General features: G+C 43.9%; 1 protein-coding gene across 1 annotated transcript in view; it reads right to left on the bottom strand.

Annotated features, from left to right (window-relative positions):
• Positions 1–15,430, bottom strand: part of LRRC7 (leucine rich repeat containing 7) — a 1,701,172-nt gene that overhangs the window by 336,869 nt on the left and 1,348,873 nt on the right. The window lies entirely within an intron of this gene.

The raw sequence follows: 15,430 nt of genomic DNA, 5'->3' as shown, positions 1-15,430 counted from the left end.
GGCTGTATTATAACAAAAATTATTAAAACACTACTCGCCCCCTTAGAAGCTAGGCTTCATGGTATTGAAAAACTGCTTCATGATATACACAAGGACATAAGGTTTCAGGATAGCCTTTATGCCAATAGGGCAACTCATGCAACCACTCTAGCTAGCAAATCCCGGCCTGCGAGTAAAAGCTCAGTAGTGGTTAAAAATAGGACACCCAAGAATCCGCTGCCGAATCTCCCTAACCCTGTGAGTAATAAAGAGAGTACTCAAACCCCTATATTGAATAAGCCCACTGACCTAGGTAATCCAAAAGGACCTGTTACCTTTACCCCAAAGCCCGACTCAGCCCCCCTTGAAAAAATCATGACACGGCGAAACATTCACCTACTGCCGGATTCCTGTCCCTATGTGATCATTTTGACAAGGGTTACGGAACTAGCCCCTCCAAATTCAGAAACTTTCCAGGTGCTTAAAAATAAGGTATGCCACTGGCTAGCTAATAACTATCCCCTACCTTCAAATCTTTGTGGCAATATCTTAATGGTTGAGAGAACGCCTTGGGTAGGACAAAACAGGAAAAGAATACAGGGGGACTGCATAGTGGTGACTTTTGAAGATTCCCGTATTGTGGAATATATTTGCTGGGGGAATCCTCGAAATAATGGCACCTTAGTCACGGCCAGGCCTTTGTCCTATTTTTATATGCCTATTGAGCAACGGGACAATAGATGGAGTTGGCTAAAGGACTCCAATTATCACAGGGGAGGGAGGAGGCAAGAGGTGCCTAGGGACATGAATCCCTATAGTTGGGGTGGGGGCGGGGAGGAGGGGTGGAATCTAGTTCAGAGAAGAGGAGGAAGGCATAACTATGGCAATAGACATCATGCAGATAGTTTTAGGGGTAACGGTATGATTGTTGGTCACTTAAATAATTATACACAAGCTCCCCATGTACTAGATAACCTCTGCAATATTCCAATGGCAAACCAGTATGACTGCCTGTCCGACTTAGGTTGGGTGGATTGACAACTGGTGAGCATAGTGTCAGGAAATGCTAAAGGAAACAGGATCATACCCGTTTCACCTGCATAAGTGGCCCGGAGATTGGGGTCCCTAATGTGGATACCAGGGTATCAGCTCCAGTTGCTCAGGAGCTTGGTGAGGGCAGGGATTTAGTAATTAATAGTCAACTGGCTGGTAGGGAAGCCACCAGAGGCAACAGAGACATAAAGGTGGTAACTTGGAATATTGCTGGGCTAAGGAACAAAGTTGATCATCCTATTTGGAGGAAATTTATAGGTACCGCAGACATCATTGGCCTGCAGGAAACCTGGGACACAAAGAATATACTTACTTTGGATGGCTATATCACCTACTCTCTCCCAGCAGTTACTACCACTAGAGGAAGAGCCAGGGTGGGGGTTGGTTACCCTAGTGGCAGCTAATATTCTTGGAACACATACGGTGATTGCCACAGGTACCCCCTACTGTTTGGCAGTCCAAATTACCTGCAAAGGGGCATATAATGTTTTAATTGTAAATTTTTATAACTCTTTTGATAGAGCCACCTCAACCAGCAACTTGACAGCGTTAAATTCCTTCTTAGCAGAACATAAGGAGTTGACTGAGTCTCATTGCTTTATAATATTACTGGGGGATTTTAATATTCATGGATGCCCAGATAAATGTTTGTCCACTGATCTATTTGCCCCCATTGAACAAGGTGACAATCCATTTTGAGCATACGGATCAGGGGATCCTATTAGAAAATATTTTGGCTGAAAATGGTCTAATGTTACCCACGGGGGATGAGGTGGATACACCCACTTTTAAGGGAAATGGCAGCAGGTCAACTATAGATTTTATCTTTATAAGTTTAACCCTGGGGAGTAACATAGCAGGCTATTTTCCTGTCTGGTCTAATTTTAGCGATCATAACCCTGTCTTTCTATGCGTTAGAGGTGTCCTTAGCAAATCTGAGAGCTCATTGAACAGGGTTGATAAACAAGATATCCGGGCAACAGACCAGGCACGTAGGAGTAAATGGTGTAAAATCGTCCCAGAGGACTTCTTAAGTAACCTCTCCAACATTAGAGGGGAGGAGTTGCGTATATGTATGTATGAGGAAGCTGGGGACAAAGAGGTAGTGGAGGCATATCAAAAGGTCTGTCACCAGGTTATGTCTGATTTGATGCGTTCTGGTAATGTTAAAGATTCGGGGACAGTCGGCTGGTTTGACCATAATTGTTCAGTAGCCAATCGTAAACTGAAGGAGGCTCTGAAATGCAAGCCAGTCGACAGACAACGTGTGGCCCTCTTAAGGAAAGCATATAAAGCAGCAGTAGAACAGAGGAGACGGGAGATCAGGGAAGATGCCTGGGCAGAATTGACCTTCATAGACGTAATAAAAAATAGTGCCAAATTCTGGGCAGTGGTCAATCAACCTTACATTGTTGACTCAAGCAACAATGTCCTAGACTGTGGCATTCAGGAAGACAAGTGGCTCACCCATTTTAAGTCAGTTTACGAACAGGTGACTAACGGGGTTGATTTTTCAACCTCGTCGAACAGTCATCCATATACTTTAGTGGTGAATGAGGGTGAGGTGGCTGAAGCCATCAGTAAAATGACAAGCAATAAGGCCCCTGGCCCTGAAGGCGTACCAGCCGATCTTTTTAAATCCAATATAGCAATATGGTCTAAAGTGTTATCTAATGTATTTAATAGAATTTGCAAATTTGGTATCCCAACGACATGGTTGCAATCGGTCATTGTACCTATTTTTAAAAAAGGTAACAGAGGTGACCTGGGTAATTACTGCCCAATTTCCCTTATAGATTCTGCAGTGAAGGTCCTAGGCAGAGTGGTTCTGTGTAAATTAACTGATTGGCTTGAGGAAACAAACTCTCTGTCAGCATTAAAGTATGGGTTCAGAAAGGGGTGCAGTACGATAGATTAAAGCCTCAACCTCCAATTGCTGATTGGGAAGTATACCATAGCGAAGCAAGGTTGCTTGTTTATGTCATTTATGGACCTGTCCTCGGCCTTTGACCGAGTGAACAGGTCCAAGCTATGGGGTTTGCTCCTAAAGATGGGTATTGATAAAAATATAGTATATTTTTTAGCCGATCTCCATAGGGACCTCACAGCCACAGTGAGATATGATCGTAAGGGGAATTGTACGGGCAAGATAGGTATAACCAATGGGGTCAGGCAAGGCTGTATTTTCGCCCCCCTATTATTTACCTTATACATCAACGAGTTGGCCAGTGTGCTAGGAGCAGCTTGCAAGGATATCCCGAGGGTAGGCAAGTTTTCCATCCCCGCATTATTATATGCGGATGATGCCGCTCTCTTAACGCGCACGTCAGTAGGGCTACAAAGTCTTTTAAATTCATTTTATGAGTTTATGTCCTCCTTGGATCTTAGCGTTAATTACACTAAATCTCATGTCATGGCTGTGGGTACAAAGGGCAGGCACAGGAAGCTGATGACACTCCACTGTAATGGGAACAAGTTATCAAGTGTAACTAGATTCCCATAATTGGGGGTGGTTTTTGATGAAAGTTCCGCCTGGCTTCCCCAATTGTCTGAGAAAAGAAATGCTTTTGTCCGGTCCATGTTTGCAGTTTGGGGTTTTTCCCGTAAACTGGGGGTAAAACCGTTACAGGCAGTGTTAAAGGTTTATGCCGCCAAATGTGTTTCCATAGCCATGTATGGCGCAGATGTATGGGGTTTTAAGAACGCTAAGTTGTTACAGGTGGCAGAGGATAAGTTTTTGAAGTCCATTTTATCGGTACCTCAATCGACCCCAGGTTTTATAGTGCATCAAGAATGTGGGGTGGAATATCTAGAAGACCGGATTGCCATCGCAACCCTATTAAAGTGGATTGCGGTTTGGATGAATCCGGAATTGGAGGTGAACCATGAGATCCTAAGGGACTGTCTCACTTTAGAACATTGGGAATCCATTCCATTGCTAAAATATGTAAAAAAAACTTGCAGCCTCACTAGGCCGCCCAGAATTATTTGATGAGCCGTCCAAACTGGTTAAGGGAGATATGAAATGGGTCAAGACCGCATTCAGGCTGCATAAAGGGATGGATAGAGAAGGCCATGAGTTGACTAAGTCAACCGTGAGAGCCCATCAGTTAGTTGTAACAACAGACCATGACCTAGAACCATATCTGAAGATTGTTAATAATGCTAATCACAGACACCTACTAACCAAGTTTAGGCTGAATACATTCCATCTCCTTCTCTCTGGGCGCCCATGTTGGACCAAGGTATCAGAACTAGAATTGTGTACTTGTGATGGTTTTTCGATAATGGACACTGCTCACTTTATGTTCTTTTGTGGTTACTTTACGGACATCCGGAAAAAATTCATTGTACCCCTACTAAAGGAAAAGGGTTTAGACAAGTGAAACCGGCCCTATTGTATCTTCAACTACTATCCAATACGTGGGAAATCATTAATGTTGCTACATTTTTAACCATAGCCATGAGACTAAGGAAAAAACTAGTTAGTCTTAGATAATAGTCTTGCATGGTCTATTTTTAGAGTTTGTAAATCATGAATTTTTAGTAAGGTGGATGATCTGTGTATGCTTTTCAAATCTGCACATGAATTTGGTATATATTCTGTACAGTTTTTATCTTTTTTATACATTGTTTGCTGTCTTTTAACCATATTGTAATTTGGTACCTCGGCCCTTCTTTTGTTTGGGACTTTTGTATACTTTTGTGGTTTTTTTATGAACCGAATAAAGTATTTCTGACTGACTGACTGACTAACAAGCAAGGATGATTTGGTAAACCTGTCTAGATGTACTTTTGTATAATATGTGTTAGAAAAAACTGAGCTGAACGTACTGATTATTTTTGAAACACTGACGTGGAGAGGTAGAGGAGGCATTAATGATCGATGAAGCTGAAGTCCACCAGAAGCTAGAGGTATGGCAGGAAGTAGGAACAAATCCTTTGGCTGATTTTCAGGTCACAACTGGCAATCAAGACACTTGACATTTTCAAAGAACAGTTTGCAAAAATGTAGACTTATTTCTCACTCGATGTGAAACATTGTGGATACTGTGGGGCAGATCTACAAGAAAGTGCAGCAACGCGGCACCACAAGCACTTTGGCTGTGCCAAGCTGCGGCACTTTCAGAGCACAGGAATGCGGCATATCTGCAATGATATGTCGCATTCCTGTGCTCTCTCCAGCGCTGGCACAGAAAGAGCTGCCACGTGCCGGTGCAGGCACCCTTGCGCCATGGTGCAAGGATGCCTGCGCGATGGGGAGATTGCTTTTGTGAAGGAAGGGGCCCCTTCCTGCACAAAAGCAATCACTGCAGGCATTTTCCTCTTTCAATGCGTGCTGTAGAATGCAGCACGCATTGAAAGAGGAAAAAATGAGGAGAAATTAAAACATTTCTTCTCGTTTTGTTTGGCTATGCCACACCTATGGTGACGCAGCAAACTGACGCATTTCCAGGTTTACGATTTCTCGTAAATCTGGAAATGCCTCAGTGGATATGGGTGTTGCGTGGGAACACCCACAGCAACACCCATGTCCCGCCCCTAACACGCAAATTGCTCCGTGAACAGGGGCGATATTTACAAGCACAGGTTAAGTCACGCAGGGTGACTTCACATGTGCTTGTAAATATCCCTTAGCACACTGCGCCAACGGTGCTTCACGCAACGTGATGCACCAGAGGCGCATGGGACTTGTAAATCTGCCCCTGTATATTGTGGATTTTTTGCGCGTTTAGCACTGTACAAGTGAATAATTGTTTTTTATTTTTTTGAATTAATGTTTCGAATACTGCTTTCATTCGTAACAAAATGCCATGATCCACTGAGCTACTTTGTTTCTCATATAAAACGTGCGTTGAGCTAAATGTGCTAATAAAAACAATTCAGGTCTCTAAAATCTATTAGTGCAAAATTATAGGTTCTTCCCATGTTGTTTTAGCAATTCGGGCACTGATTCAAATGTAAAATGTAAGGAGGGAACTGTCGAATAGTTGAAACTAAGGCCCACTATGGCTGATTTTACTCAACAGGAACTATCCCCTAGATGCATCAACATTGTCATTTGCGATTCCTTAATTGCGAAAAATAAGGAATCGCAATTAAGGATTCGCAAATGGCAATGCATCATTAATTTCGCAATTTTTTTGGGATTCGGTAAAAATCGCATTTTTTACCGAATTCCAAAAAAATTGCGATTTCCAAAAAGCGAATCCGATATTCCCATTCATTCCTATGGGCTGAAATGCCCATAGGAATGAATGGGAATTGCGAATTCGCAATTTAAATTTGGAATGCATCAAAGCCTTTCAAGGGTGGAGAGGGGGGTCCCACGGACCCCCCCCTGCACTCATGAAATGCACTTTTACATGTGAGTTACATACACACATGTCCTAAGGACATGTGTGCCTGTAACGTACACGTTTAAAAAATGCATTTTCATGCGTTTTTAAACATTTTTCCAAATTACCACGAAGTTCAACTTCGTGGTAATTTGCATTTGCAATTTTGGAAATCGCAAATGTTTTGGGGATGATGCATTGCTGTTAAGGAATCGCAAATGTGCGATTCCTTAACAGCAATCGCATTTTTTTGGAACTCGCAAAAAAAGCGAATTCCAAAAAATGCTTGATGCATCCCAGTAACCAATTTAGGAAGTGCAAAAGGCCGATTTATGCGAATCGCACCGTTTGCACTTCCTAAAACGGTTGATGCATCTGGGCATATATGTTTTACTTGCAGCAGACAGCTCTTCGATAAATGGAATATTAAAAGGGGAACATTATGTCCCTCCTATTAATGACGCTATATAGCCACCAGCACCATCGCGTTTGATTAAGTGCGAGGGCCTGCCTGGCCTAAGTAAGACATGATAATACCAGAACACTGTGTCTTCTCGCAATCTCCTTCAACATCCAAGATTGCGAAGGTCAGCCTCAAGTCACCGCACTCAGTGCAAACCTAAATGAACATTGTGCAGAGACGTTTTCAGGCCTGGGCCAATTACACCTCTCCCCCTCCCTCTCGCTGCCTCACACTCTAACTCTTTCTCTGACAAGTAAAACCTTAATGATTTTTGGGGCTGTAGCCAAGACACATTTCAGAAGGTTTTGTATGGAACAGTTTTTTTACAGTTTAAGTATAATTCACTATTGTTCGGCATCGTGCAGTCTTGAAATAGCAGAAAAAGGGTAATAAAGTCCAGTAAAATCCTAATTTATTCCGAAAAGGGGACCCCGAAATGTTTACTGTCAGGGGCCAAAAAATCCTTAAGATGACACTGATACTGTATACTCTGTTCACCCACCACAGCTTCATAGATGGGCTCAAGCCTGCGCTCACAGGCTCGAAGGCACAGCCAAACGGAGGCTCAAATCATGGTCATTCGTGAATCAACATGGAAAATGTATGCAGAAGCATGGAGGGTCCCAGAATACCCAAAGAACTGCATGTCACTGGGGCTTGAGGCGGCAGGGCAGCTCCTCTGTGAGAGCCCCACTAACCAAAATGCCCCAAGCTCAAGAGATGCCAAATAAAATGGTAATAAAGTTCCTTTATTACAATTGTATTTTTTATCCGTCTGTCTCGAACCGAGAGTCAGGACGGGGCGGGGTTTACTGATAGCAGCAACATCGAGGGGGTGGTCAGCAGGGCTCTTCATTTCAAAGTGCTCATGTCCCTTTTTGGCAGGCCGTCTTGTGATGATGCATGAATGTGTGCAATGGGTGTTTGTGATGCTGATACTTCATTTTTTAGGTCTCGCCTGTCGATGCGCATGCGCATCGAGCAAGCGAGAGTATTGGGACTTATCCACTCTTTTCCGAACTTGCAAGGAATCGTGGCGATTCCTTGCAGTGCCCGTGACTTTTAAGCTCAATGCGCATGCGCATTGAGCTTAAAAGCGCGTGCACGTCCGTCTTGGTTTACCCGCTCCGCCCCCTCCCCTTCCCGCCGTGTCGCATTTCTCCTCCCCCCTCCCCTCTCTTCCCTCCGTCTTGTTCCCGCCCCCTTCCGCGCTACGATTGGCTCCCTCCATACACGTCACAGCCCCTGTGATCAGCTATTTCCTGGTTCTGTATCACTGACGGCCCACCCTTCAGAAAGCCATCCAAACCCGATCGGCTGCCGGATTCACTCTGTACCCGAGCCACAATCCGATCAGGTATGTGCTCCGGTCACAGGCCCCTGTAAGTCCTTGACTACGGCCCACTGCTCTCCGTCCTCTGCTAATTCGTCCCTTCCTCCCGCAGGTTCTGCCCCCAACCCCCGGACGCCTCAAATGCCACTACAGGAAACGTACTAAGACAGTGCTCGATTCACCGACCACGTCTTGTGCATTCGGCAAGTTAGTATTGTTACCGGTATACCCTTTGCAACCACCCGAGTACCCCGGCACTCTCTTACAACCCTTTCCTTTTTCCTCCAGATTGACTCGAAGACACCCCTACCCCTACCGCGCATGATTGCTCCTAATAATTCAGAAAACCTTCAATCCTTCAGGTGTGACCAGCCGTGACCTCCTGTAATTGTGCAATTCCTGCCAACCGTAGTGCTTTGAGCAGGGTTCTTCCAACCCCCCCGCCTCCTTTCCCAGCTTACGCCCCTACAGCTGGCGTTCGCTACAATCCAGCCCTTGACTGTCTGTCCAGCACCTTCAAGTGCACGCGCCCCCCCCAGCCCGCCTCAAGCAAATAACACGTGCCCACCCGTATTACACTGTTGTGCCTCTGGGCATGTCACTCGAGCTGGCCGTCCCAGATCATTTCGCACCATTCAAGCGCTCCCCCCCTCCCCTTTTTTCACTCAATTTGTCACACGATCTGAATACCCCCAGATAACTATGGGGGCACTAGACCAAACATTTACACAAGTACCTTTACGTACCATAGTACCCAGGTAGAGCAGGATACGAGCTCCTACATTTATGTACCTCGGTTCCAATCGCCACTACACATCCTTTACCATCCCAACTGCGACCACCCCGGTTGGTCAGTCCTTCCCGTAGACTACCCACCAGCTGCTTACCTTAGATCTCACTTAGGAATCATGAGCCCTTGAGTTCCTAGACCAACTTTCTCTGTTACACCTTGTGCTTCGCACTGCGCTTGCCTCCCTGACCTCTCCTTTCCCTCCCGCAGGACCTTCTAAACCATACAACCCTGTCCAACTGCTTTAGCCATTTTAAATCAGTATTTTCCCTTTTTTACCTTTTTTTGCTTACTTCATAACAATAAAAATCTTAAACGCGGGATAGCTAATGAACACTTGATTTCTTTTGTTCCCACTTCCGGGTTGGTTTCTTTAACTACCGGGTTCCCGCGGCTGTGGTTACCACTGGGATTCAACCCGAGAACCATGACGTCGAAGGGAGACTAGAAGCAGGGGCATCAGCCTAACGAGTAAGTTTTCTTGCGGACGCCGTTTTAAACTGGCGTGCAATCTCCGCAACTACGGATGCTTGCCGTCCCCCTTTGCAGGGGCATAAGCCTTCAAAGCACCCCTTACCCTAACTTTGAGGCCGATCCATTTGGCGCGTGTAATCGTCTCATAACTTAAAGCTATATGCACGTTCCGTTTTTCTTCGTGATGACAGTCCCTTTCAATTGCTTGCGTTCTCTGCTCACTTTTGTATAACTTAAATCCTACGAGCTGCATTTTCGTCTTCTAACCGTATACTAACCTGTTAATTTAGATGTATTTCTGGATAACACTGCCTTTCTAAAAATAAACTCACTGTTCAGACAGAAATGTGGCGCAGTACCAACCATACGCCTTTCTGTCTATGTGAAACCAATAGTCAGCCAACATAAATTAAACAATATTGGTACCTTCATGTAAATATTGTCCGTTTTTTGATAACTTACCTAATACAGGATTTACCTTTCACCATTTTTTCCGTCCTTTTTAAAAAAATGTTTATAAGATGCAATAAATGTGTGCAGGTCGGACACACAAAAAAACTCTTTTAATTATATGGCCTTTGAATATAGGAACGAAGCAAAGCCCTTTCTAATGGAGGTTATTCTCGATCATGATACATGCACGTTTGAATTTAATGCTAGTTACTAGGACTGCCACCAGCAATGACTTTTCATTAATATATGATCTTGTTGCTCATGATGCATGCACAATAGCGAGGTTTAACTTTCTTGAACACATGATACTCCCCCCAAATGGGCAAGATTAATTTTGAGAAAATGATTTATAGCCAAAATATAACAGGCCAACACAAAGTTTGTAAGAAGATGTGAACCCGACTATCAATTTTTTTCGTAAGATAGATGTTTTGACAATATCGCAAGCCTATATTATATTTGCTACAATGTTTTATCTGATATGCTATGCTGAAGATCCAATTATGAAAACACTTGCATTTACAAAAAAAAATTTCTATTTGACAGAAATATGTTTTTACTTCTGAAGAATCATACTTTTGCATCTGGGACATTATAACAACTATCTGAAACCTTAACCATTTACGTCATAAAGCTTAACTAGGTATTATTGTATTTGTGCTACCACACTGTGATTTTCCTTCTATCCAGTTACCACTCTTTTAGAAATGTTTATGGCTTTTTTATTTTAATTCTTTAGCATTGGCTACAGGAAACAAAAATGCTAAAGATTTACAAAAAAACCCATAAACAATTCTAAAAGCACTAACTCTAATGCTGCGAGACCTATTGCATTTCCAATGCTTGTAGTCCGAGTAATCTCATTGTTTTTGTTTCGTTCGTGGAGAATCTCATTGTTTTCACTAGTACCTAGTTAGGTCTCGCCTGTCGATGCGCATGCGCATCGAGCTTGCGAGTCTATGGTGGCTTATCCACTCTTTATCCCCAACTTGCAAGGAATCGTGGCGATTCCTTGCAGTGCACGAGAAATTTAAGCTCAATGCGCATGCGCATTGAGCTTAAATGCGCGTGCACATGCCCCCAGCCGCCTGCCTTGCCTACTCTCCCAGCTGGTGCCGCTCCACCCCCTGCGGCATCAAAGGCTTTCACGGCCGGCCGGCCATGCTTTCAGTTTCACGACCGGCCGGCCGTGTGAAGCCCGCTCTCCCTGCTCCGCCCCCTGCTCCGGCCAAGACTCATTTCTCCTCCCTCCTCCCCCCTCCTGGGTCAGGCTTCTGTTTACTCTTTTTTAAACAAACCTCCAATATGCAAATTTAGTTTACATCTCGTGAGTGCAGTTATGCGATGGGTTTGTCAAAGGAAAGACCACGAGTGCAGCAGGAGGGTGGTTGTTATATAGCTCTGTTTATAGACACACGCTCTAAAAAGTTCAAGTCGTGGTCAGACACACACAAGTGCAGTCCAAGCTAATTCTATTGCTTGTCTGGAGACGTTATGGCCAGGCTTAAGTTCTTCAACCGGGTCACCTGAGGACGGTTGGTAACCCTAACTTGCATTGCCTGTTTTACTTAGTTTATGTTCATATTTATTTAGGCATGCATCCGTAATTGGTGATCTAGCCAAGTGCTCAAAACTGTGTTGTGCGCCGGCCGGCCATGCTTTCAGTTTCACGACCGGCCGGCCGTGTGAAGCCCGCTCTCCCTGCTCCGCCCCCTGCTCCGGCCGAGACGCATTTCTCCTCCCTCCTCCCCCCTCCTGGGTCAGGCTTCTGTTTACTCTTTTTTAAACAAACCTCCAATATGCAAATTTAGTTTACATCTCGTGATTGCAGTTATGCGATGGGTTTGTAAAAGGAAAGACCACGAGTGCAGCAGGAGGGTGGTTGTTATATAGCTCTGTTTATAGACACACGCTCTAAAAAGTTCAAGTCGTGGTCAGACACACACAAGTGCAGTCCAAGCTAATTCTATTGCTTGTCTGGAGACGTTATGGCCAGGCTTAAGTTCTTCAACCGGGTCACCTGAGGACGGTTGGTAACCCTAACTTGCATTGCCTGTTTTACTTAGTTTATGTTCATATTTATTTAGGCATGCATCTGTAATTGGTGATCTAGCCAAGTGCTCAAAACTGTGTTGTGCTATAATCTGCAATTGAAAAGAAACGAATAGCATAATAAAAATGCGACATCACTATGTTGACGATGGCTTTATAAACAAATCTATTAAAATCCGATTGCGGTACATGCGTAGTGGCATTTTTACTTTTTCCAAAAATTTTAGTTGTTGTCGAGGTGCACATTACTGACACTTGAAGTCAAACAAGAGAATATTCGAAGTTAAATAATTGACGTTTAATTTTTGAGCACGTCGTTGAAAATATATAAGGCTTCCAGTTTTTTTTCTGAACGTGTACACAAAAAGCCATCAAGTTCTGTCTGTCTAGAAGTTTAAATAGGGACAAAAAGACAGAAATAGACCGTAATAAAGTGTGAGGCCGGTACCTACGCAGAATATAGGAAGGCGAGATTAAATAAATAACGAGCTTTCGTAATTAAGCTTTAAACTGTTGATGGGCATGTATGTTCTTTAGTACAATGCTGACTGTTTATCCAGGTGTATTGCACATGAGTGATTATAAGGTATGGTTTCTTACAGCCGAAACCCTTCAGGCTTCCGTACGGGTATATTTGTACATTAAATGAATGTGTAAATAAACCTGTTGCATGCCGATTTTATTCACAAAATAAATATGGGTAAATTGAAATAGCAATGTATAAATAATACATGCCAATAAACCTGTGGCCCTGGGTGTCGAGTGCACAGCGGAGCTCGAAGCCCTGACTGATTGACCGCATCTGACAGACTAGTTAGGACCGGTGCCATGAACACATTTCCCCCGCGTTACGCTTTTCTGTATATAGGGACTGTGACATCAAGTACTCCAATACAGAGCTACAATTTCAATGTAGCACATCTTGCTAGAGTTCCTCTTTCAAAGTATGGTATGTTCACCACCAATGCCACGATTAACATTTGGGATTTTTAACGAAAAGAACCATCTGCTTTACTCAATTTGTTTTTTGCAGAATGAAAGACTGGTGTGAGAGGCGACATTTAGACCCTACTGTCCTTTTAGAACGGAATGCTGACTCGGGAGTAATTCTCTAATTGTGTTGTATCTTATGGTTGCACAGTTTCTTTTCCAGTTTCCCGACACAGAACAAAATAACTTGTGCACATCATATTTATCACTTTGACATTTATCTGCAAAACATTTTACACCAACCTGGCTCATCCTCACTCACCCTCACTCTCACTCATCCTCACTCACCCTCAACCCCTCACCCTCAACCCCTCACCCACCCTCAACCCCTCACCCTCAACCCCCTCACCCTCAACCCCTCACTCACCCTCACTCTCACTCATCCTCACTCACCCTCAACCCCTCACCCTCACTCACCCTCACTCACCCTCACTCACCCTCACTCACCCTCACTCACCCTCAACCCCTCACCCTCACTCACTCACCCTCAACTCCTCACCCTCAACCCCTCACTCACCCTCACTCTCACTCATCCTCACTCAACCACCCTCAACCTCACTCACCCTCAACCCCTCACCCTCACTCACCCTCAACCCCTCACCCTCACTCACTCACCCTCAACCCCTCACCCTCACTCACCCACCCTCAACCCCTCATCCTCACTCACCCTCAACCCCTCACCCTCACTCACCCTAACCCTCACTCACCCTCAACCCCTCACCCTCACTCACTCACCCTCAACCCCTCACCCTCAACCCCTCACTCACCCTCACTCTCACTCACCCTCACTCAGCCTCAACTACTCCCCCTCACCCTCACTCACCCAAAACCCCTCACCCTCACTCACCCTCAACACCTCACTCACCCTCACTCACCCTCACCCTCACTCACCCTCAACACCTCACCCTCAACCTTTCTATGGATTTGAGGGGAACTTTAGTCTCAGATGTCAACTGAAGGTGATAATAAAAATCATTACATTTAACATGCATGCTGGGTTTCCGGTATGTTTTTGAAGCTATGGGGTTTAACACAGAAAAATATTTTTATTCCTACTCTGCACGTTAGTATCCACGTTTCATCCTGTGAAAAATAGGAGACTGCTCCATAAGTGCTCAGTTCAGAATTCAAGCTAGAACTACAAAGAGGACAAAATACATTTTCACCCTTTTTGGAATTAATGTAAACATTATCCTATTGATGCCTGGTCTCCGTAGGGTATTTTCCTCTTTTTTTCGACTGGCTTTGCTGGCATTTTGTCTCTGTAAACACCAACACTACCATTCATTCTCACAGAGTGGGTGCTCTGTCACCCGTAGCAGGAGGATATTGGCTACTAGCAATTGGCTTATTTAACACTCTATTAGGGTCAGTAAGTTGTTGCAGGAAGAGCCGCAGCGGCATAGAAGTTAAATGTCACACGTGGGCTGCAATGTACATTTATACTATCCACATATGAATGGAAAAAACACTGCTCCAAGTTCACCACTGTGTCTTGGGGGACGTCAACCTGCAACACTGAAAAAATGAAAACTGGAGGGAAGTGCTCTGCTGTGTAGGTAAAAACGAGTTTTATACATTAGCTAAGAAATAGTACTAGTGTACTTTTAGTCCATAGCACTAGGAACTTACAGCCAGATTCATCAAGCAAAATGCGCTCGCAAAAGGGTCAGATTCTGAGAATCTGGCCCTTTGCGAGTGCAATTTTTGCATTTGGGATTCATCATCCCAAATGCAAAAATCGCTAATAAAGAATTCGCAAAATTGCGAGGATTAGCATTTAAGGTATCTCTATTAGAGATTCCTTAAATGCTATTCATGAAACATTTAAAAATTGCGAATTCACAATTTAGGAGCTCTATTTACCACGAAGTCAAACCTCGTGGTAAATAGCAAAAACTTAGAAAAATGCATTTAAATGCATTTTTCTAAGTTGCATGTTACACACACACATGTACTTTGGACATGTGTGTGCACAACATCAGTGTATATTCACATTTCAGGGGTGCTACAGGGTGTCCTTTGGACAGCCCTGGTACCCTTGAAATTGCATCCTTATTTGCGATTAGCAAATTGCTAATCGCAAATAAGGATTGACTCCCTATTCATTCCTATGGGCCTTAGGCCCATAGGAATGAATGGGGAGTTATTCCTTATTTGTGATTAGCTTATTTGCGATTAGCAATTTGCTAATCGCAAATAAGGAGGCTGTAGGAATCGCAATTTATTTTGCGATTTCGACATGAATCCCGATTTGCAATTCCTTAATAGCGATTCCTTAATAATCGCTATTAAGGGCTCGCAAATCGGGACTTTGATGAATCTAGCTGTTAATGTATAACCGTGGGTCATTCTGTACATTAAAGGCAATTTTCTCCCTGCAACCAGAAAATGTTTGTTTACACTGTATTGGTAAAGTGATCTTCTCCTAAGGTGAAGCCTAGATGTAAATACGAGTGTTATTTTACAATTAATTTCAGCTAAGAAAATGTACCTAAAATCTA

Source organism: Lissotriton vulgaris, chromosome 1_1, assembly GCF_964263255.1.
Source record: "Lissotriton vulgaris chromosome 1_1, aLisVul1.2, whole genome shotgun sequence".
NCBI classification, from domain to species: domain Eukaryota; kingdom Metazoa; phylum Chordata; class Amphibia; order Caudata; family Salamandridae; genus Lissotriton; species Lissotriton vulgaris.
This window is presented reverse-complemented; position numbering and strand designations above follow the sequence as displayed.